The sequence below is a fragment of the Equus przewalskii genome, chromosome 1 (genome assembly GCF_037783145.1).
Source record: "Equus przewalskii isolate Varuska chromosome 1, EquPr2, whole genome shotgun sequence".
Classification (NCBI taxonomy): domain Eukaryota; kingdom Metazoa; phylum Chordata; class Mammalia; order Perissodactyla; family Equidae; genus Equus; species Equus przewalskii.
The window spans coordinates 113,668,090-113,693,477 of NC_091831.1; the positions used below are offsets into that span (position 1 = coordinate 113,668,090).

At 38.4% G+C, this 25,388-nt stretch overlaps 1 protein-coding gene across 2 annotated transcripts in view; it reads right to left on the reverse strand.

Moving 5' to 3' along the window:
• OCA2 (OCA2 melanosomal transmembrane protein) overlaps positions 1–25,388 on the reverse strand; it is a 359,156-nt gene that overhangs the window by 134,046 nt on the left and 199,722 nt on the right. The window lies entirely within an intron of this gene.

Genomic DNA, 25,388 nt, shown 5'->3' on the forward strand with positions numbered 1-25,388 from the left:
AGCAGGCTTAGGAGGAAGACACAGGTAGAGGTGACAAGTGCCAACATACAGTCACCTAGCAAGGAGGCCACTGGGGCTGGTTCAGTAGCAACGGAGCGCATGGTGGGAAACAAAGTGTAGCGGCAGCTGCAGCCTGGTCATTCATGGTTTATAAGTCGTGGCTGAGGCTCTAGATTTTATTCCAAGTGCAATGAGAACAATGTGCTGCTGTCAAAAACACCAAATGCTATTGTTCTTAACAAAGAGTCTAAGAAAATGAATGATGTTTGCAGGAGTATGGAAGGACATCTGCTGTTCAAAAATGGAAGCAGTGTCTCCTTCAAGAGTCTCCAAACAAAAGCCTGCCTGAGGAGTCAATAAATCTACTAAATGTCTCTCAGGACCCTAAAACAACCAACTCTTGTTTTATTCTTAGGATTGTAGATAAAGATAGGTTTAAATATGTGTTTTTAAATGTTTAAGCTAATAAATAAAAGAATAAAAATATTATCTATATACATAGATATAACACACTGAGAAAACAGATGCAAAGAAATTTTAACAATATACTATATCAACAGATGAGAAGAGGAAATACAACACACCAAATACAAACAATATATCAAATATCAAAAATACGTAATGGCAAATAGTTTAAAATTAGATCAAATATATATTCCTTATGAAAAGCCAATTAAAAACAAAATGACACGGAAATTGAAAATAAGGGAATGGGCAATTTCAAGAGACTTCTAGTACAGACAAAACAGCATAGATCCCTCTCTCCCTCCTCACTCTGCTAAGCACACTATAAACCCTGGAAACAAATCAAGAGGCAATTAAAGGAGAACTCTTAAAGTTGGTAAGAGGAAGGCAAACTGGTTTAGGACCTCAGGACAGGAGGAACAGCACAGCAGCATGGTTTATTTCATCCTCCAGAACCAGTATTTCCTGACCCGCAACATAGTAAGAGAAGGCAGCCAGGTGCGCTGGTTCCCTCCCTGGGTGGAACAAGTCCCTATGACAACACAAGGTGATTATGGTTCTCCTGACAAGGAAGATCAACAAGATCCCTGCCGACAAAGGTGGCTAGGGAGGCACTCCTCTCTCCTGCTGAGAAATATCTTGTGGTGGGCAGACCCTGCAGAGGGATCCTGCCACAACACACACCTGGGGTCTCAGATCTCTTTGACATACGCCTGACACATCTTTCCCTGCCAAGTGATACCTAGGGAGCCGTGGGACACTGGTAGGGGTATCCTAACACAGGGTAGGATCAAGAAGTGTTCTGAGACCCTCACAGGAAAGGAGATCCCATTATAACAAACACAGCCAGGAAGACTTCTTCACTCCTGCAGACCTGAGACTCTTCTTCCCCGACAGGGACACAGCCTGGCAATTCGGCCTGGGGAGATCCCTTCTGTCCCTTCAGGCAGCACCAGCAGGGACCAGGAGGAGCCTCCAAAGCACCAGATAAATAATTCAAAGTAACACTGCAAAGTAACACTGCAAGGTCTTTGAAAATTAAACTGTCATTTGAACCACAGCCTACAGGAGTAGGCCAGAACTTGTGTGCTGAACTTAAACAAGGTGGCTGCCTGCTGAAATAAGAGATTTAGGTATGACTTAGAGTTTCCTAAACTAATAGATAAAATATCCAGGATACAACCAAAAGTCACCTGTCACATCAAGAACCAAGAAAATCACAGTTGAAGGAAAAAGACAAACAACTGAAACCAACAATGGGATGAATCATGATGCGGGCTCAGCGAGACAAGGAGTTGAAAGAAAGATTCTTGGACTCTCAAGGTCTAGTAGCAGTGCTCCTTTATTCAAAGAATAGCATGGGGACAGGACCCATTGGCAGTGAAGAGCTGCAGGCATGGGGACAGGACACACGGGCAGTGAAGAGCTGCAGGCCTGGGGACAGGACCCATGGGCAGTAAGAGCTGCATGCATGGGGACAGGACACATGGGCAGTAAGAACTGCAAAGATGGGGTGAGGGTAGGGCTAAATTTAAGGCATAGGTATGTAAGTTATCTCTTCACAAGACAAAGGTAAGATTATGTAAAAAAAGTTGTTAAAATTCTATCAGTGTAGGTAGGGTCTGGTTATTGGGTGGTCCAGCAACTTTAGAAAAGAATCAGATCGGATCAGGTCAGGAGGTTCTATGCTTCCCAGAGGATGACATAGATTGGTATGTAGGGCAGGACGTCTTGGGCTTCTCCCTGGGGCAGCCTTGATCCTCATCAAAAAACCCCCCCAAACCCATTTGGCCCTGAAATCTTTTGGGGATATGGATGATGGTCAATCTTCTGTAACTACTTCCGGCTGTACAAGGGAGTAGAGCTGTCCCTAAATGGGGCCATTGGGGTACAGGCAGGAAGTTCAGTGGGCCAGAAGGTTGTGACCTTGGAGTCCAACGCTGACAGGGCATACAGATCCTCTGGAGATGAGAGAATCATTTGACGAGAAGTGGTCCAGGAGGCGAAACTTTGTTGACACGTGGAAGACAAACAATGAAACACATAACAAATTATAATAAGAAATACAAGCAATATGATTAACCCAATGAATAAGGTTTTGATAGTAGTCCAGAGACCTGGTCCTGACCAGGCGTTCAATCAGTCATTTAGGGATAGGGTAGGGTCAGACATGGATTTAACTTGGTGGCTCATATCAGATAGGAAGCCAGAGATATTTTGATGGTAGTCAGGAATGTAGACACAACATTCGGTTTTTATAATGGCACAAGTGCCTCCCTGTGCTGCTGTCAAGACATCCAGTGCCATTCAGTTTTGGAGGACTGCCTTATGCAAATCCCAAATGGGATACTTCTAAATCGAGAAATGAAAGGCTACGTTATGTATTGTTTAATGCCATCACGGTAAATTTGTATAGGGCTTCCATGTGCCAGATGACACTTTCGATTCCTAATTAGGGAAGGAAAATTGTGGCAAGGTGATCATACCAGTGGAAGATAGAATAGGTCCAGCATTGTCACAGGTTGGGTAGGTTAGCAGGAGGAGATACAGTAAATGTAGTTCTACCTTGCATCCAGATGAAGCCTAAGGTGCATCGTCTAATCCATCCAGGTGGCAGCCAAGGCCATAAGTTAGAGCCACATAACCACTGAATGCTGTTAGGGGCTAACCAACGTATGCTGGGCCATCTATCCTAGTCCGTCCCAAACCAATCAGTATTTTTTAAGGCTATGATATGAGAACACACATAATGGGGAATTTGTCCCACAGTTCAGGTGCCATTAGGCCACGTATCACAGGTGTGATTGGTTTGTTTCCAACATAGCCTTTTGACTGAGTTGACCACTAGTAGGAGTGAGCCAAATATATTCGTCCCAAATTTGATATAGTCCATCCTGTTTGTATCAATAGGTTGGGGACTTTACCTTAGGAACTCATTGTTTACGATACATCTGCAACAAGGCAAATTTAGGTAGTATTTGGGCTGTAGAGTTGAAGGAAAATGTTTGATTGTGGCCAGGGGGCTCCCAGGTATCATAGACGGATGGCCACAAGGAGACATTATGATTAGTAATAGATGAATCTTGTAGAAGAGAAGAGCTAGAATCTAATATCCATGAATGTGTACTATAGCTTGTACTTAAACATAATTTTTCTCTCTAAAATCACCCTCACTTTTACAAGAGATAGTCAAATTAAGATTAACTGGTTTGCAAAATAAGTGTAGTTTCAATAAAACTTGGTCCAATTATTTACATAAGTGCAGCAAGACTAGGAATTGATCGTACAGGCTCTTCTAAATCTGCTTTGCTGGAATTGTTTATGAAGAATCTCAGATTGAACTTTAAAGCTTCTCACGGCCAGAAAACCCAAGTCAAGGACTTGCCATAAGATTTTGCCTGCAGTACCTACAGATTTTGGTGGATTCCTCTTTTCGAGGTCACTCAAAATATTTAGAGGTTCCTTACACCTGCCAGATAAGTGAGCTTCCTTACATAGCAGGTAAGATTGCCGGAATCTCTGTAAACAAGGTACCAGGCCAATATTTCCAAGTGGATTTATTCTAGAAAGTCCATTCTTTGTTCCTGAAAAGCTGTCTTGTCATATCTGAGCCTGTATGTTTCTCTCAAATATGACATTCCAGTCAAAGCCTTGCTAATATAACCAATGTGTCCTGTTATAAGGAGAACAGATTCTTATGGAACTTATGCAAATAACTATATTGCCACGAAATAATCATACTCACTCACAAAGAGTTTCCAAATTCTGCAGGGATTAGGTAGGGAGAAAAAGATAAATATTTCAGTTCTTCTCACAAAGGTATAATTTCACCAAATTGCTATAAGTCATAGTTAGCATAAGAGAAGAGAGAAAAAGATTTCCTTAAAGCTGAGAAAACAAAACTCAACAATATTTCAAATAAGATTATAAAAATTATAATCATCCTCATCAGTTCATACAGTCCTGTATAATCAATTCTTGATCTTAATCTTCTGTTAGCAGTTTTATGAGGTCATCAGTTTCTCCATTAGAATCCTGTAATTTCTTACCCAGTTCAGTTTTACGATCTGAAAGTTTATCAGAAACCTGTATTCTAGAATCCTGTGTCAGAATCCTTTCCAGGAATTTCTCTGAAGATGAAACATATTTGCAAAAGCAAAAAGCATCAAAGTAAAACAGCAACTATCTGCAAATGGACAAAAGACTCAAAAGGGCAATTGACAAAGAAACTTGGCTACTTCTGTTACATACACTTCCAGATAATAACTAGAATTGTGACTGATAACCAGGACAGACCAGAATTTTAGGAATGTTATATAATTTTAAGACACCTATAGCAATAACATTCACCCACATAATACCACCTAAGAAAGGTTATCATCAGTTGTTTGACAATACTTCCCATGTAATTTAATAGATCAAATAAGCCTAAACAGTTTATTATTTTCCTCCTTATAGGAAGAGAGAGTAAATTTCTTTGAGAAGTCTCAGGGGCCCTCGGAAAATCCTCAGAGAAATTTTCCTCCTTCTTTCGGGTCAAAAGAAAGCCTCCATTCAGGATTTGAATATTCTTTTTCAGGCAGAAGCTTGTCAAAAATATCAAAAGGGCTTAAAACACTTGTTCAAATAGGAAACAACACTCACTGCAAGAAACATGCTCAGGTATATATTCAAAGTGACAACAGAAACAGTCAAGAGCAGTTAAAACAGTCAAAAAATCTTGAGAGATCTCTTTCTTTCTGAATATAGGAAATTATTTTAGCAAAACATAGATTTCTGTCTTTTAGGTAGAGTTAGAACAGGCCAAAACTTCAAGAAAATTATCCTGTGAGAGAAAACTAAATTTTAATTTCTGCACCAGCGTAGTTTTTTTTCATTAAAACTGCTTTACTTAATCGGATTTACTTTCATCTTAGCCAACCTGACCAGGCATAAAACTCCTTTCTGAATTTCTCTTTCACAAACCTTCTACAACTTTCTTTTTACATCCAGAATTTGTCCCATGTTTTCTTTCTTCCCTTCTAGTACTTTAAGACAAATTTATCTTTCTTAACCTAACAAACAGAAATACTTCCATTCTTTTTACCTTCTTTACTGAAAACATACATTTTTACTTTCCTTGAATACAGAGCTGTTTGCCTCATTAATTTCCAGTAGTTTTAATTACATATATTAATTAAAATTTTTAACCCTTAACAGACCCTATGGAAAACTAAAAAGACAAGCAATTATGAACCACCTTTTATATCAGCATTCTAAATACTTTTCATAATTTCTAGAAACATGCTACTTCATAGTAATAAAACATAACTCATGTTTGCTAATAGACCCAAACATCCTTTAGCCTCTCTGCAATAAGAAGCTAAAAGTAGATAACTTAGACACGTTTGGCAATAATGTTGCAGTGTTCCATCCTATCCAAAAATGACCCAGATACTCAACAGATTTTTATCATTTAACTTAACTTGGCAAAACTCTAAAGTTTTAAGTTACCAAAAAGAATTTTGAAGCTGTTTTTCCCAATTATACAGACCATAAAACATAATTATTGTACCCAAAAACTCTTACCCATTTTCATCTATCTAAATCATTTGTTTCCAATAATTATGTTCAGATTACCCACAAAAACTTTATGAGACATTAGAAAAAATTATCTGTTATTTTGCTGATGAATTTCTAACAGACAACATGAGCTTATTTGACTAGTAAACCCAGGTTGCACGTCTGCATCATATCCAAATACCAACAACTCTGACAACATGCCTATTTCAATCAAACAAACTTAAGCTTTCATTTACCAAAGGTTAATCTATATCAGTTAACTTGAAAGACATTGGGTTAATTTCTACTACATTTAGAATTTATGTAAGTGCTTACTTTAAGCCAATTAAACAGAGCTCTTGATTTTGGCCATATCATCGGCAAGTAAAATACCACATACATATAACATACATAGGCAGACATACACAGAATCTCCACAGCTTTTCTTTTAAAATTACTGCCATGAATCAGGTGCAGTAACATAAAGCTCCCTAGTTATGACTTCACATTTTGTTTTAAGCCTTTTTACCAATATCTGTGGAGAAGACACTCAAGATGCTAGATTTTTTGGCAAGGGCACGCTTATGGCCATCTTTTCCTTTCCTCGCTGTTTTTTTCTTCAGTCTTAGGAATTAGTGATGGGCTAGGTAGTCAAGAGGATTTGCAAGCTTTTTGAGATAAGGGAAATGGGTGGAACCTGAATGCCTCTAGAGCCGCTTTTCTAGTCTTACAAAGATTTTCCAAGGACTTCTCAGAAGTCCTTAACTTCTCAGAAACTGGGTTGTAACTCAAATGACATCATAGTTGATCTACCTATCCAACTACATCACAAAGGCACAGAGAAACCCCTCAAGTTTTCTCCAAGATGGAGTTTCTGGGTCATAACCCATCCTACTGAAAGTGTTTCCAATTAGTTAGAATGCACCCAAGTGGTGAGTCTCAGAGGATGCTTGGGGTGTTCCCCATAGTGGTAAAGCCAGTGTCTGACTAGACAGTGGGCCGGAGAAAGGGTGCAGAGCCTGACTGCAGGCATTGATATACTTATAAGATCTAGTCAAGTCCTGCTCAACCTGGGCACTTAGTCCCTGAGCCAGCACAAGGTAAGCCAGCAAAGCAGGAGGCAAAGGCCTGGAGCTGGCTGGGAGCTGGGGCTCCCAGTGCCAGGGTTGAGATTTAAATCCCTGGCAAAAGGTTTTCAAGTTTTCGATATTATAGAAGGTCCAGGTTCTGCTCAGGTCCAGCCTGAACTTAACCTTGACTTGGTGACAACAGAGGAGGTGACGAATAAGACAGACAAAGAAAGGAAAAGAGATCATGCCTCACCCTCATGGCCTCTTCCAGAGGTTTATCAAGATAAGAGTCACACAGCAGTTCCCATGCTGGGGCACACAACCCCAGCAGGACAGTTCACAGAATGAATCACAGGTCTCCTATCCACATAACCAACTCAGTAGGTGCCTCAAATACTCAATGAGTCAACCGTCAAGAGAGGGTACCCCACTTTGGGTTGCCAGGGTGATCAGAACCAGAACCCAAAGTGGGGGCTCCTAGGGGTGGAGCCTTTGACTCTTTAAAGATTTGTTTCCCAGTTGCAAAGCTCAAAAGGAACCAAAAATGGCCACTGTAACTTTAAGAGAGATGAAAGAAAAGGGTCCATTACCTTGAAAATCCCCCCTGAACCTAGGGCAACATCCTACTCGTTCCTCCTGTGGGGTTCCTATAGCAAGAGATGATGGGGGCATCCCCCTGCATGGCATCCCTTGTATACCTTCCCTATTATGCCTGGCAGTAATAGGATCCTGGTGAATGGTCCCAGAGGTAAAAGAATAGAGGAAAACAGTGAGGAATTTTCTGCCGGTCTGGGGGACATCCAATTGCATCCTGGAGCCTTTCTCTCAAGAAGGGGTTCCCATACTCAACCAAAGGTTAGAGTTTGGTACTTTCCTTGAACCAGAGTCCCAATTGGGACTTTCACATAGTTCAGAGTCTCGTCAGGAGCCATAGGGAGGCATCCCAATCCAGCCTTAGGAAAAGAAACCTTCCACGGGAGTCTTGGAGATTGGCGACCATCTTAATGACTTAAACAGGTTGATCCCTGCCCATGTAACATTTATATCTTAGAGATAGGGTTAGGAGGAATGGAGTAATTCATTCTTCTTCACCCTCAGGCTTAAGGTACTGATACTCTTCAGGCTGAATGCCACAGTTTGCCCAATAGAGTAGCCATGGGCACCAAACATGGATTCATACAGCTGTCCAAGAAGTTTTCCAAAGAATAAGTTAATTTAGACCCATCCTTGAAAAAGAGGAAGGCACAATGAAGAAAAGGGCACTTACCAGAACTTAAGCTCACAAGCCAATGAAGCAAGATCCCTGTATGGGCCACCAGAAGAAATGATGCGGGCTCGGTGAGCCAAGCAGTCACAAGAAAGATTCTTGGACTCTCAAGGTCTGGTAGCAGTGTTCCTTTATTCAAAGAATAGCATGGGGACAGGACCCATGGGCAGTGAAGACCTGCAGGCATGGGTACAGGACCCATGGGCAGTAAGAGCTGCAGGCCTGGGGACAGGGCCCATGGGCAGTAAGAGCTGCAGGCAGGGCAACAGGAACCATGGGAAGTAAGAGCTGCAGGCATGGGCACAGGACACATGGGCAGTAAAGAGCTGCAGGCAGGGAGACAGGATGCATGGGCAGTAAGAACTGCAAACATGGGGTGAGGATAGGGCTAAATTTAAGGCATAGGTATGTGAGTTATCTCTTTACAAGACAAAGGTAAGATTATGTAAAAAAAAGTTAAAACACTATCAGTGTCGGTGGGGTCTAGTTATTGGGTGGTCCAGTAATTTTAGATAAGAATAAGATCAGAGCAGGTCAGGAGGTCCTATGTTTCCTGAAGGATGATATAGATTGGTATGTATGGCAGGCTGCCTTGGGCTTCTCCCCAGGGCAGCCTTGATCCTCATCAGATCAGATGTTGGATTATCTAAAAAGGATTTTAAAGCAGCTATCATGAAAGTGTCTCAACAATCAATTATAAATTCTCTTGAAACAAGTGAAAAAATAGAAAACCAGAGTGAGGAAATAGAGGTTATTCTTTTTAAAAGGTCAGGAGATTTTGTCAAGATGGTAGCATAGGCAGACTCTGAACTCACCTCCTCCCACAAACACAACCAGGTTACAAATATTCTTGGAAAAATTCCCCTGGAGAGAAAACTGAAAACTGGATAAAAAGAACCCCCACAACAGGGACAGTGCCGACTGAGGTGGAAGAGACATAAATTCCTTATGAAGATAAAGAAAGCCACTTTTAAGAGCTGTGGACCTTCAAGGCTGGCCAAGTGGGAGCCACCCTAGGATATGCAGCCCTCCCTGGAGATGTGGGGACCTTAGCGGAGGCCTGTTACCACTATAAGCATCCTTCACACTCAGCACAACTGAGACGAGTGTCCTGCTATTTGGCTTCACTAGCTATTAACTGCAACGGGTGAATGTTGCCAGAAAAGCTATTGGATAACAGCTGAAAAAACCCAGCTCTTAAAGGGCCTATGCACAAATTCACCCATCTCAGAGAGCAACCTAAAATCTCCAAAAAGAAAGCAGCACACTTCTTTGATGAAAAGTGACTCACCTGGTGGGCTCTAGGTGCATCTCAGTGAGAGGTGAGACCTCTCCAGAGACTGAAGGATTGGTAGTGGCCATTGTTGTGACCCAGCAGAGGCGGGCTGACACAGATGCTGGAAGATGCCATTGGAGTTCTTCCCCTGGACTGATAGCCCAGGAGTCTGCCACACCCACTAGAGTGCAGATTTCACTGGACAGACAGTTCAGCCAGGGCAGACAGCCCACCCTAGGAACCAGCCTCACCCAACAGCAAGCCCTCAGGCTACTTGTTGGCCTGCACAGACTGATCCTCTACAGGAAGGCGAGTGTGTCTGCCTCTGTGGGGCAGGGCCTGTGTGAGGACCACGTGAACTGTGGGGGGCGTTGGTGAAGAGGTGTGGGCCACTGCAGTGGGGCAACTGGGTATGCTCCAAGGGGTTGGGAAGTGTGCACGGACCAGGGCTGTGTTGAGGGTGGGTGTGGACCTGTCAGGGGTGAGGCTTATCAGTGGCAGGAAACCTATGTTTCACAAACAGCCACAAAGACGATGGGCCCCACCTTCCAAAGCTTGAAACATTTCAGTGCTCCCATGCCTAGGGCCAGCCTCACTCAGCTCCAATCATAAGAGAGTTGAGAACAGGCTTGCAGGCCTGAGGACCACAGCAACTGTAAGCCCCTGAGCCTAGCAATCAGCTACACTGAGTACCTACCTAATGATCAGGAAAACTGCAACAGGAGTGTGCTGTTAGACCTTGTAGTCAATGGCACTGGGGCTCCTCAAACCCTATTTACAAACAGCCTGCCAGGGAGGGAAAAACTAGACTCTCTGGGTACCTGCAGTAAGAGCAACCATGCCACACAGGATACAAATAGCCCACACAGGGGTCACTCTTGTATCATTTCGACTGGTGATGAGAGGGAAGCACACTCCTGGGCCTCAAAAGGCATCTCTTACATAAAGCCACTTCTCCAAGATCAGGAAACATAGCTTACTCACCTAATACATAGATACAAGCATAGAGAAAGAAGCATAATGAGGAGGCAAAGGAATACATCCCAAGCAAGGAAACAGGACAAACCCCCAGAAAAAGAACTAAATGAAACAGAAATAAGCAATCTACCTGACAAAGAGTTCAAACAAAAAGTCATAAGGATGCTCACTGATATTAGGAGAAGACTGGATGAATACAGTAAGAACATCAACAAAGAATTAGAAAACATAAAAAAGAACCAATAAAAAATGAAGACTACAACACTAGAAATGAAAAATTCACTAGAGGGACTCAATAGCAGACTAGATCATACAGAAGAACGGATCAGCGAGCTGGAAGAAAGACTAGAGGAAATCACCCAAACTGAACAGATAAAAGAAAAAAGAATTGACAGAATGAGAACAGTCTAAAGGAACTCTGGGATAATATCAAATGCACTAACATTCATATTATAGGTGTCCCAGAAGGAGAAGAGAGAGACAAAGGGGTAGATAATCTATTTGAAGAAATAATAGCTGAAAATTTCCCTAACCTAAGGAAGGAAACAGTCATCCTGGGATAGGAAGCACAGACAGCACCTAACAAGACAAACACCAACAGGCCCATGCTGAGACACATTATAATTAAAATGTCCAAAATTAAAGATAAAGAGAGAATCCTAAAAGCGGCAAGAGAAAGGCAACAAGTGACATAGAGTATTCTTGGCTGTAGGTTTTTTCCTTTCAGCACTTTAACTATGTCATGTCAGTCTCTTCTAGCCTGTAGGGTCTCAGCTGAGAAGTCTGCTGATAGCCTTATGCTCTTACCTTCCTATCTAGCAAGGTTATCATTCAAAATGGAAGCAGAGATAAAGAGCTTCCCAGACAAGCAAAAAGTTAAAGGAATTGATCACCAAGAAACCAGTTCTACAAGAAATGCTGAAGGAACTTATTTAAGTGGGAAAGAGAAGACCACAAATAGGGATAAGAAAATTATCAAAAAAAAAGGCAATAAAATCACTGGTAAAGGCAAAAATACAGTAAAGGTAGCAGATTAACCACCTATAAAGATAATATGTAAGCTAAAAGACAAAAAGTACTAAAATTACCTGTTTCAGTGATAAGAGGGTAATGGATAGACACACACAAAATCACACAAAATGAGAGATTAGATATGATTTCAAAAACATAAAATGTGGGAATAGGGGAGTAAAGAGTAGAGCTCTTAGAAAGAGGTCAAGCTAAAGAGATTATCAACTCAATCTAGATTGCTATATACATAGAATATTATATAGAAACCTCATGATAATCTCAAACCAGAAACCTATAATAAATTAACAAATAAGTAAGAGGAAAAAAATGAAACATATTCCTAAAGAAAGCCATCAAACCACAAGGGAAGAGAGCAAGAGAAGAAGAAAGTTACAGAGAAGAACTACTAAAACACCAAGAAAAAAGTAAAAGAGCAATAAATACATTTTTATCAATAGCTACTTTAAATGTCAATGGACTAAATGCTCCAATCAAAAGGCATTGGGTGGCTGATTGGATAAAAATTAAAGATCCATATATATGCTGCATACAAGAGACACACTTCAGACCTAAAGACACTCACAAACTGAAAGCAAAAGGATGGAAAAAGACATTCCATGAAAATGGCAAAGAAAAGAAAGTGGGGGTAGCAATACTTATATCAGATAAAATAGACTTTAAAACAAAAACTGTAACAAGAGACAAAGAAGGGCACTACATGACGACAAAGGGAACAATCCAACAAGAGGATATAACACTTGTAAATATCTATACACCCAACATAGGAGCACCTAAATATATAAAGCAATTCTTAACAGACATAAGAGGAGAAACAGACAGTAACACAATAATAGTAGGGGACTTTAACACTCCACTTACACCAATGGATAGAGCATCCAAACAGAAGATCAATAAGGAAACAGTGGCCTTAAATGACACATTAGATCAGATGGACTCAGTAGATATATATAGAACATTCCATCCATAAACCACAGAATACACATTCTTTTCAAATGCATATGGAACATTCTCCAGGATTGGTCAGATATTAGGCCACAAAACAAGTCTCAATAAATTTAAGAAGACTGAAATAATATCAAGCATCTTTTACAGACCACAAAGGTATGTAAATAGAAATCAACTGCAGGAAGAAAACCAGAAAAGCCACAAAAATGTGGAGTTAAAAAAACAGATCAAATGGAAATTATGAAACTAAAAATATAATAGAAAACTTTTTTAAACTCTTGGTATGGGCTTAATAGTACAGTGAGATGAAACAGGAAAGAATCAGTGAGATTGAAGACAGATCAATAGAATTCACCCCATCTGAACAACAGACAGAAAATAGATTGAAAAACAGTGAACAGAATCTCAGAGACCTGTGGGACTATAATGAAAGATCTAATATTCATGTAATTGGAATCCTGGAAGTAGAAGAGAATAAGGCTGGAGTTGAAAAAGTACTTTAAGAACTAAAGGATGAAATATTCTCAAATTTCACAAAAGATACAAACCTGTACACAAGACACATATCTGTAGATTCAAGAAGCTGAACATACCCCAGGAACCTGATAACAGGATAAACCTGCACCAAGACACATCATAAACTTCTGAAAACTGCAGATAAAAAAAAATCTTGAAAGCACTCAGACATTACTAGGTATTATGTATATGAGAACATCAATTTGAATGACAGCAGATTTCTCATCTGAAACCACAAGGGCCAGAGGAAATGATATAACATGTTCCAAGTGCTTGAAGAAAAGACCTTCAACTGTACATTCTATATCCAGTGAAACTATCCTTCAGAATGAAGAGGAAATAAAGACATTCAAGTGAAGGAAAACAAAAAATGTATCACTACCAGAACTACCCTTAAATAGTGACTAAAAGACTTCAAATACAAAGGAAATTATAAAGAGAAGAATTTTAGAGCATCCAGAAGGAAAAAGAACAACTGAAAGAGTAAAGATATGTGTGCATACAATAGACTACCCTTTTTCTCATGAATTTTATAAATCATATTTGATGATTGAAACAAAAATTATAATACCATCAGAGAATGATATTAAACACGGATAAGATAAAGAAACCTCAATGGAAGTAAGGTTTCCATACTTCACTCAAAGTGGTAAATGACGATACCAGTAAACTCTAATAAGTAATATGTATATTGTAATCCTCAAAGCAATATCTACACAAACTATACAAAGAGATGCACTCAAAAATACTGTTAATAAATGAAGATATAATCTTAAAAGAAATGTCCCAATACACAGGAATTCAAGAAAAGAGAAACATAGGAACAAGAAACAGGAAACAAACAGAAAATAAGTCATTAAAATGGCACCTTGAAGTACCAATATATCAACAATTATCTTAAATACAAATTATCTAAGGATATCAGTTAAAATATAGAGGATTGGCAGAGTGGATTAAAAAAAATAAGCCAATATGTTGTTTGCAAGAAACTCATTTCAAATTCAGTAATATAGGAAGGTTGAAAGTAAAATGATGGGAAAAGATACCACACAAAAAATTTTAAGGAGGAGTGATTATATTAATATCTGTTAAGTAGACTTCAAAGTAAAGACGATTAGCAGAGACAAAGAAGGTCATTAAATAATGATAAATGGAGCACTTTAAATTTCAAAAATCTTACCATTTACTTGGTGGAGAAACATGAGGAGAATGGAATAAGTCCATGACACAAACATGTCTTGCCAATAGCACCAACAACCACTGCCTTTTAGGATTTGGACCTTTCAAGATATAAGGTCCTTTTTCTGGTTCACTGGAACTTAGCTCCCTAAGTTTTACACCTTGGGGCAATGGCAAATACCTCTATTGTCTCTGCTACCCAAAGGAGAGGAAGCTAAGGAGAAACCAGTCTGGCCCCACTCAGTGCTGCACAGAAGCCTGCTGCCTCAGCATCCTGATTGTACAGAGGACTTCAACATCAGCATTTGGCCAACAGGAGGAGTGAAGACGAGGGCCCGTGGAAAGCATGGGGCAGAAGGAACACTCCCCCAGAGGTCAGCTAGGTGTAGGGACAGAACAGAATCTGCCCTCAGACCAAGGTCATCATCACAACTGCCAGATGAAAGAGTACTTCAGAGTCAAGAGGTGGGATGGGGGAAGGTCACGGAAAACCTGGCCATGATCCCTCCACTCGCCTCACTGAGGCTGCCAGGTTCAGGACCAGAAGAGCTGTGCTTGGCAAACAGTCACCTAAGAGAAGCTACAGATGGTGGTGCAGGTCCCTCCAAATGGTCATACAAATCCTGGATATAAAACCTAGAGGGGTAGCAGATGCAGCTATGTAATCCACTCAGGCCCTGACTACCTATCACTGGCAGCCTTTTGGGTCTGGGAACAAACTGATATTGGATTGTATAAAAGAGGAAAAAGAATGAACTTAACAGTGGAAAGTAGGAAATCTTATCAAATTATCTTAAACTGTGGGGGAGAAGCACTGAGAGAGCTTTCTAAATGGTGTTTAAACTATGGTTAATATTCAAGATTCCCATAGCACTTTCAAGAGGTAGCTTGTAATGGTCTCTTTGGTGGAAAAATATTTTGTAGGAAAACATGAGATTGAGGGAAAAATGCAACTTTGAAAAGTAATTATGCAAACATTGCTCTGAGAAACTTGTGAAACTGCAGAAAACAGGAAACAAAGCTAAAAGATGTGCATCTGACACTCCTTGGATCTCAAATTCTCTGTAATTTCAAGATCAATGACAATTGATTGCCCCTTATATGTCTCTGTTCTACTCATCTACATATGTTAGATGTTCCCCGCATTTAAAATTCTGATATATCCAAAAGCAGATCAAAATACCATTGATTGCAATTTATTTTAGAAAAACAAAGTTATGCATGAAAAATCTTTATTACAACAAGTAAAATACAAATTTGGTCTTAAGTACTGTGAAAAATAATAAATTAAGTATTGGTTTCTTTCCAAATAAGGAACCAAGTCTTCCAAGAAATGTTTTAAAAGATAGAAGAATTAAAAGCATAAACAAAGGCATACAGACAAAAATATGCAAGTGCAAGGAAATTAAATGTCAATATAGGACCACTTAGATGTGACTGATGTCTTTTAGTTCTTTTTTTCATTTAAATTTACTGTTATTTTTGCATATAATACATTCCTATATTTCAAAACAAAACTGGATATAAGTTGTATATTGAGAAATCTAACTTGCACCCTATTCTGCATCTAACCCTTCCCCAAAAGATAATCACTTTTCCTAGTCTCCAATATATCCTGATCTTATTTCTGCTAACAAAGTGTAATAATGCTTTTTAAAGGGGATCAAAAACCATGTACCTCAAATCATTCTTCTTAGCCTATAAAAACACCTAAAATCTCTGATACACATTCTAATAAAACTATTATATATCAAGGAAAAATATAACATCATCAAGGCTCAAGGGTAAAAACAGAATTACACTGACACTAGGCCTTTTAAAAGCAACATAGAAAACAAGGCAACAATGGAACAGCATTTTTAAAAAAAATCAGTGAGAGAAAGGTTAAACTAAGGATTTAAATCCAGCCAAGCTGTATTTCAAATATCAAGGCTATATAAAAATGATTTTCAACACACAAGTGCCCATTAGCCCTTTCTAAGGAATCTTCTAGAGCAGGCATACTTTTTTGTATTAGGCCACAGATCTTATGCTCTGTGGGCCATAAAGTCTCTATTGCAACTACACAACTCTGCCAGTGCAGTACAAAAGCAGCCATTAACAATAAATCAATAAGTATGACTGTGTGCCAATAAAACTTTATTTGCAAAATCAGGCAGCATGCCAGATTTGGTCCACAGGCCATGGTTTGCTGACCCTTGCACTAGATAATGAGCTTCATTCAATCAATTATTCCTGGGAAAACTTCAGCAAAAGGACTAATGGCCAGCAGTTATTTACATATACCTCTAAGATTAAAACAAATATGTGCATTAGGTGTAAGACTAATAGTAAATCATTATATATTGTGACAAAGTAGAAATAATGCAACTTTTAAAAATGAGAGGAAATGAAAGACAAAAATAGAAAAATCTCATTGTTTCATAACATCATAAGATATAACACTTATGAATACTTATACACTAAGTAACAGGGAAACAGCCCTTATGAAGCAAAACTACAGGAGATGCACAGAGAGTCAAAGACTGAAACACAATAACTGAAGACATAAATATGCCACATCCAGTATAAGACCAATTACATGAACTAAAAAGTAAGAAGATAAAAAATTTAAACAACATAATCAGTAAGAAAGGTATTATGAATTTTCATTGAACACGACACCCTGAAAATAGAGAATATAAATTCTTCTCTGTGTTCATGGTTCATTCAGAAAAATTGTTGATATGTTAGGTTACAAAGAAAACATCAGTAACTTCCACCAAGGAGAAATATTAGGAAAAAAAAGAAACTCTTTGGTCTCAATGCAACAAAACTAGAAATTACTAAAAAAAAAAAAATGGCCTTTCTATATGGAAAGTTAAAAACCTATTAAAACAATTCGAGGAAAAGGGAAAATACAAACAGAAATTATAATTAAAAAAAATAACAATGAAAACACTGCCTAATGAAATCTAATGAATGCATTTTTAAGCAGTGATCAGAGGAAAATCATTTCATTAAACACTTTATCGATAAAAATGAAAAAAACAATTAAATTCCCAATTCAAAAACCAGAAAAAGAACAAAGTAAACCAAAATAAAGGATGAAAATAATAAAGTTAAAGCAAAAATTAATGACAAAGAATAGAAAAACAGCAGATCTAATTAATAAGCCAAATCCTGGTTTGTTTGTTTAAAAACGTTAAAGTAGACAAACCACAAGCAAAATTGATGAAGGGAAAAAAAGGAGAAAGTACAAATATTCAAAATAAGAAAGTATAAAAAGGAAATAATCACTGAAAGAGAAGAAATTTTTAAAAATCATAAATGACTAATTTGGGAGTCTCTGTGAAAATAAATTTCAAAAATGAGATGAGGGTCCTGCCCAGTGGCATAGCAGTTAAGTTTGCACACTCCACTTCAGTGGCCTGGGGTTTGCCAGTTCAGATCCTGGGTGTGGACCTACATACCACTTGCCAAGCCATGCTGGCAGGAATCCCACATATAAAGTAGAGGAAGATGGGCATGGATGTTAGCTAGGGCCAGTCTTCCTCAGCAAAAAGAAGAGGATTGGCAGCAGATGTTAGCTCAGGGCTAATCTTCCTTAAAGAAAAAAACTAAAAACAAAAATGAGATGAAATGGACAGTTCTCTAGAGAAATAGATTACCAATACTGACCCCATTTGATTTAGAAAGCTTAGACCTATTTCCAAAGAAATAGCATTACTGAATAATTAGTCTGCCACCCAAAAAGAACCAGGCCCAGATGGTTTTACAGGGGAATTATATCACCTCTGGAATAATTTATTACAGATTATTAAAAAGAAGGTAATTTTTTGTTTTTAAGTAATTTATTTCAATAGAAATATTTCGTAAAAACTGTACTTAAATTCATTTTAAGTTAGCTTATGCAAACACAGAGTTTGCACACTCACATTTGCATATTAAACAGAAAAAAAAGTGAGAGTGGAACCAAGCTGTACATCACTCAAGGAGGTCATAGTGCAATCAAGTGTTTCCTCATTAGAGTACCTCAAGTTAATCAGGATAAAGAATAAAAATGGCTTCCATTTTCCTGTATATTATTATCACTGGGTATTTTAAAGGAGATATTTATCTCCTTTAGATTACATTGTGAACCAGTTCCCCATCCCACCCACATGCATCTGTTCAGTCTTAGCATACACCTAAACTAGTTATATCACTAACCCATATCCCTGTGAGAAACAGACCTATTAATACCATAGATAATATATTGTAGATAATGAGAGCAAGAAGCAATGAACATTATGGTGTTGGATGGGGACTCAAGGTGTCAATATGAACTAAAAGATACAGACAAATAGACTTATATAGAAACAGATATGGGTGTGTGAGTGTGTGTGTGTGTGTGTGTGAGTACACAAACACATATGCCCAGCTCTGCTTCCTGGCAAGGCTTAAAATCATGAACACCTAAATTGCAACAAGCACACCCAGCACTCATATCTTTGTTTCTAAATACCATTTCGCCAATAAAAGGAAAGAGAATTCTTTGAAGAAGCAATTGACTCCAGGACTGGGGCAGGTAAAATACAAAATGAATCAGGAACATTTTGTGATGCCAGAAAATTAGGAAACGCTTGAAAATGGACGAGGGTGTGTCAAAAGAACACAAGAGCCACCTGAAGCTCCTCCCAATGGCCAAAACTGGAACAATTTGAGCAAGAAAGTAAACAATGATAGTATTGGGTAGTAACTCATAGAGTAAACTAAATATCCATGAGCCTTTACTGATGCAAATAAGTAATTAAATAAACAAAGGAGTAGGATAGCTCTTCCTTACAGATGAAATCCAGTTTACAAATGTAGAAGGAATAAGGATAATACAAAATCATCATTAGGTAAATACGACAGTCATAATTGTTGGAGGCAAAGAGCTACTGATGAATGCTAAAATCAATGGTGAAATGTTTGCAGAGAAACATGGCATTAGCTTAGTCTCAAAGTAGTTCCCCACAAAATAATTTATCAATGTTCCACTTTACAGTAGAGAAAATTGGCAGATACCTCATCAACCAAGTGACCAATGTTAACATCACCAATAATGAGACATGCGAATATCTGTACCCCTCAATATGATGCACTGAGAAGGGCCTCTGTGGTACTCTTGCTGAAACTGCATAACTTCAAAATTGTCGTGAGGAAACATTAGATAAACCCAAATTGAGAAGCACTTACAAAGTAAGTGCCAAGACTAAGAAAGACTAAAGAATCATCACAGATTGGAGACTAAGGATACACAACAACTAAATGAAATGTAGAATTCTGGATAGGATCTTGGAACAGAAAAAAGCAATCAGGAAGAAACTGGTGAAACTGAATCATGTCTGTAGTTTAGTTACTATTACTGTACCAATGTTAATTTTCATGTTGTGATAATTTTACTACGGTTATGTAATTTTTTAACTTTAGAGGAAGTTGAGTGATGGGTACCTCATGGTGATGGGTTCTATTCTTATAACATTTCTGGAAGTCTAAAATTATTTTAGTGTTTAGAACTAATACATAAAATTCTCCGTATTTCCTTGTTGTTTTTTCAAAGAAAGCATACAAGGAAAAGAAGGGAAAGACTGCCTATATGAAATACCTCACCTTAAACATTTTATTCACCATTTCTAAGATATTGCAACCTAAAAATACCTCATTCATGATGAATTGTTTCCCTATGTGTTTTGAAATTTTAGACTCTGAGCTCTTATTTGCAGGGTTCTATCTGTGGGAATGTTGAATAGAGGTTTCCCTAAAGCTATTAAATTATTGTTCTAAGAAGAGATGGCCACAACCTGGGAGGAAGTGGGGCCAAAACTCTGCAACAAAAATCTTCAGATATTTAATGTGTCCATCAGGTCAGAACAAGACAGTTTTATTCCAAATTTTCTTCTTTTAAGGGAAAATACTTCTATACCGAACTTGTTTATATACTCCTACCTGTAAGACTCATCCAGACAATCTTAAACATAGCTTTAAAAGCCACTTAACATTTCAAATCCCTATAAAACAATAGGATAAGTCAGCTAATATTCCTTAGCAGAGACTAAGGAATTGGTTAACTTTAAAGGCCTCTAGATCTAAGGAAAACAGGTTTAATTTCTCAAATTTAGAGAGACTCAAAATTGATCTTGAATTCCAAGGGGCAAGATATCTATAGTTTTCCTTGTACCAGGTCCTCTATGGTTTTACCAAATTTTCTAGAAGACAATCTGATGTTGGTAATGGAAGTCAGTGCAACATAGCTTAATAGACCCAAATGTCTTCCACTGCTTTTCAAAAGCAGAACAGTGCTGACTCACTATCTATGCTTCAGAGTGGGGCATGTTTCAGAATCAGTGGTCACATGAAACAAGAGATATTAGACCCAAAATGTATGCAAGAGAACTCAGGTCCAAAATTGCAGGGAAAAGGGTCAAGAAATCTTCAAAATCTGGAAGGAGTCAAAGGTAGGTATCAGATATTAGTTATGAAACAAGGATTTCAGGCCAAGGTATCGAGATGAGGGCAAGCCAGTCTGAAGGGAATGGCTACTGGGGCAGGGGAGCCAGGTATGTGAGATTTGAGTGGTCCAAGAGTTTGCCTGGGACCTCTCCATACAATACATCACACTTTTCCAGGCTGACAGTGGGTTCATATGTGAATATGTTGAACTAAGCTTTTAATTAAAATTATTAATTAAAAAAAGAGGAGAAAGCATTTTTTGAGTATCAACTGTGAGCTCAACATGAGGCTCAGGACTTTAAATATACAATCTTCTTCGTTCTTCACTAGCAACACTGCGAAATTAGTAAACTTATTCTCAAGATAAGGAAATTGAGGCTTAGAGGTAATGAGTAACTTGTCTAAAATTTCATGACTAGAAAGTGGCAAAACTGGGACTGGAACATGGGTCTCTTTGATGCTAAAATTTGTGCTCTTGAATATTATGATAAATATAACCTGTTAATTTGAATACTAAGCATCATCCTTGGACCTGGGGTTTGTGCATAGACCACGCCTGAGTGTGCCCACTGGAGTGTTCTCATGGTGCCATGGTGCTTACAGCATGGGAGAAAATTTCCCATCCATGCACTTCATCATCATGCCAGAGGCTGAATCCACCTAGAATGAGGTTCTGGTTGAGGTCGATGAAGTTGTTTAGACTGGTCATGGAGAGGAAGAGCAGAGTGAGGCCCTGTTGAGTGGGAATGAGTGGGAGCAAAATCGACAAGAGTATTTGGGGATGAAATAACACAGAGTTGACAGCATCTGAGTCTTAAAGTGGCTCCTAACAGTGCTTTTTCTATTTCCAAAAAGGATAGTCAGATGATCTTGCCCAGTCGATTGTCTCCTCTGGGTCCAGGGCCTGTCAAAATGAGCATTGGGCTGCCCCTCAGCACTGTACTGGGGAAGGCATTCATCTGAATTGGCTTCATTAAGGTTACACTTCATGGCGATTTGGTTAATTCTAAATTCCCCACACTTTAAACTAGTCAAGTTGCAGAATCACTGAACCTCCCAGAAAACCACAATTTGTACAATCTTTTGAACAAAATTTGAAATGCAATAATAACAATCTCAGTCCTCTGTGACTTTCTAAATTCATGATAGGGTGTCAGAAATATATAAGTAATTGTGATAGAGAAACATATTCAGCTGAGAACTCAAGTCAAAACACAGAGCTTGGAAACTAAGGCAAGGATGTGTCTCTTAGGTATAGTCAGAAATCCTTCCTGCTGATTTCTGCACCAAAATCACCTGTTTCAATTAATACCTAAACCAAAATCTATTTCAGAATTTTCTTTGATTTTTAGAAAGCAGCAACCTTGCTGGGTGGTTTTGTTGAAATTAATTTCAGGCACAAACGAAATCTGTTTTTTCTCGGCTAAAACATATTATACTCCTATAGTTGCCAGAAAATTTTTAAAAATCAATGTAAGTAAATTTTATAAAATTCTGTTCTGACTTGGGGGCCGGCCCGGTGGCACAGCAGTTAAGTTTGCATGTTCTGCTTGTCAGCGGCCCGGGGTTCGCCAGTTCAGATCCTGGGTGCGGACATGGTACCACTTGGCACGCCATGCTGTGGTAGGCGTCCCATATATAAAGTAGAGGAAGATGGGCATAGATGTTAGCTCAGGGCCAGGCTTCCTCGGCAAAAAGAGGAGGACTGGCAGTAGTTAGCTCAGGGCTAATCTTCCTCAAAAAAAAAAATTCTATTCTGACTTACTGAGATAAATATAATTAATGCTTCATGTATCTGAATGATTAGGATACAGATCCTAAAGGAAACATCTAGACAAATTCTCCCAACTTAGTGCCCATATGTAGAAACCACCTGATTCTTATCACTAGGATACTGCCACAGAAAAATGGATATAATGAGAAGTAACTGAGCTATAACTAATCAAGGTAACTAAATCAATACGTCCAGTTTGTCATTCCTAATCGCGAAGAGAAAAACAAGCGGCAATTAGAGAGAATGAAATGAGCTATAATGAACACATAAGAAAAAAATTAAAGGATTAAAGAGCCCAAAATTGTCTACAAATAAATTAAATATCAAAGAAAATAAATATCATGTAACTCTTTTCAAAGAACCATTATTACTCTCATATCCACAATTACATAAGGCGGTATAAAGCATTGGGTGGTAAGGAAACACCAGCATGGTCCCAAAAGATTCAGCATGGAGTGTAGGCTAGGGGTAGGGGTTGGTCTCCAGCTCTCATCAGCTCCTAGAGTGTATGCTGAGGACTCTACCAACTTGGGAGTACCCTTGTTATTACAATTATTACTCTGGCCTCAAAGAAGAAATAGGAAAATAAAATGAACACTAGAAAATGTTACCCAGCTAATGTATCTAAACATATGCACACAGAGAAAAAATACAGAAACATTATTGTATTTGTGAAACATTCCAGGTCAATTTTAAGGTCCACTTTAATTGGTTTTACTTTGCTGTAGACCACTTTGTTATGTTAGAGATAAATAAACTTTGAAATACCCCTCAAGGAAAACTCAGCTGCTAACATAATTCACATTGTTTTGGAATTATTACTAGCTTTGGAAATCACAAATCATTGACGTCAGAAGGAAAACAGAAATAAACAGAGAAATAAATAAAAACAGATATAGGGGAGCTTAACTTTGGAATGGCCAGATGAGGAGCTCTGAAGTCCCACTTCCCAGCACAACAACCATAAGTGGTGGCAAAAAATTTTTTTAATCAAAGTCTCTGGAAATTATCCTAAGGGGATACAGCCAATGATAACATATATTCAAGAAAATCTAGATGAGAACAATAAGAGTCAGTGGCACTTGAACTATAACCCACTCCCCACCCCAAGCTCAGCATGGGCGATACTCTATTGGTAAGTCCAAGAACAGTCAAGAGAACCACAGTTATCTCCCTGGCAGGAGCAGGCTACTAGCATTCCTTATCTCCCCAGCTCCATGTTACAGAGCCTAATTCCAAGAGAGTTTGGCCAAGAAATCAAGGATTCTCTTCCTCTGCCCAGCCCCCACTCATAGGGCGTAAGTTCTACCTGAGGTGCATCAGAGCAAGAATACTGGGACCCTGATTGGCCTCACCCTTGCTCACTTGGAGGGTAAAAGTTCCACACCGGCAGAAGCAAGGCTAGAAGACCAGAGACTACTGCCCTCACTCATTGCTCTATTTATACAGCAAAGGTGTCATTCCAAGAGAAGCAGGCCATTACCCCCGGCCCTACCTATTTAGCAGTGATTCTGAGATTTCGCCCAGGGGGAGAGGCAGCCCACAAGAAAATAGAGCTCTGAAACTCTCCCAAAAGAAACCAACTTTATTTAAAACACAGTGTGGGGAAGTTCAAGCCTCAGGGTACTCCAAAAACAATGGAGATTTGATGGTAAGGAATTAAGAGGAGGCTGATAGCTTCAAGAGAGCCACAACGTGGGCTATAGGCTAGCTAGTTTACCAGAGGAAACCAGGAAAAGAGACAGCAAAGAAGAACTTTTCTAGGGTCAGAATAAACCTCAGACTAGCCTCAAAAACTACCCTTGCAAAGGGAAGCAAATTTAACTGAACCACACTGTGGAGAAATTTATGACCCAGGGTATTGTAAAAAAAAAAAAAAAAAAAAAAAATAGAGCAATTATTTGGGAATTAGTGGCGTCTAACAGCTAAGTGTGATATCCACAAAGACAAATATCATTAACAGAGAGTTCAGGAAAAAAGATTGTCAAAGGGACATATAAAAAACAAACGAAAATGGTTTACATAAATACTATCTTCTCAGTATTTACATTAAATGCAAATGAAATAAACACACCAATTAAAAGGCAGATATCAGCTGAATGATTTTTTAAAAAAATATGACCCAACTACATGCTATCTATAAGCAGTTTACTTTAGATTCAAAGATCCAAATATGTTGAAAGTAAAAGGATGGAAAAATATATACCATATAAACAATAACCAAGAGAGCTGGCATGGCTATGCTAATATCAGACAAAATTGACTTTAAGATAAAAATTATTTCTAGAGACAAAAAAGGACTTTTATAATGGTTTCATATAAATAGAATCAACAACAACCCCCCGGGGAGATAAATCAGCAGCCAGAGTTGCTAAAATATATTATCTAAAATTTCCAGTTTTCAACAAAAACAGGAAAATATAACCCATACTCTAGGGGGAAAAATAATCAATAGAAATTTTCTATGAGGGGACATAGATGTTGGACTTACAAAAAACTTCAAAGAAGAATTTTAAATATGTTCAGAGAATTAAAAAAAATCATGTTTAAAGAATTGAAAAATGAAGACAATGATGCATTCACTAGAGAATATCATAAAGAGATAAAAATTATTTTTAAGAGACTACAATGGAAATTCTGAAATTGAAAAATATGAATGAAATAAAACATTCACCAGAGGAACTCAACAACAGATTTGAGACGACATAAAAAGACTTAGTGAAGATGGAGATATATCAATAGAAATTATCTGATCTGAAGAAGAGAAAGAAAAAAATGAAGAAATATGAACAAAATATTGAAGAATTGTGAGAAACCATCAAGAGAACTAACATGGCCAATGGGAGTCCCAGAAATAGAGAATAACATATTTTAAAGAAAAAGAGAGGG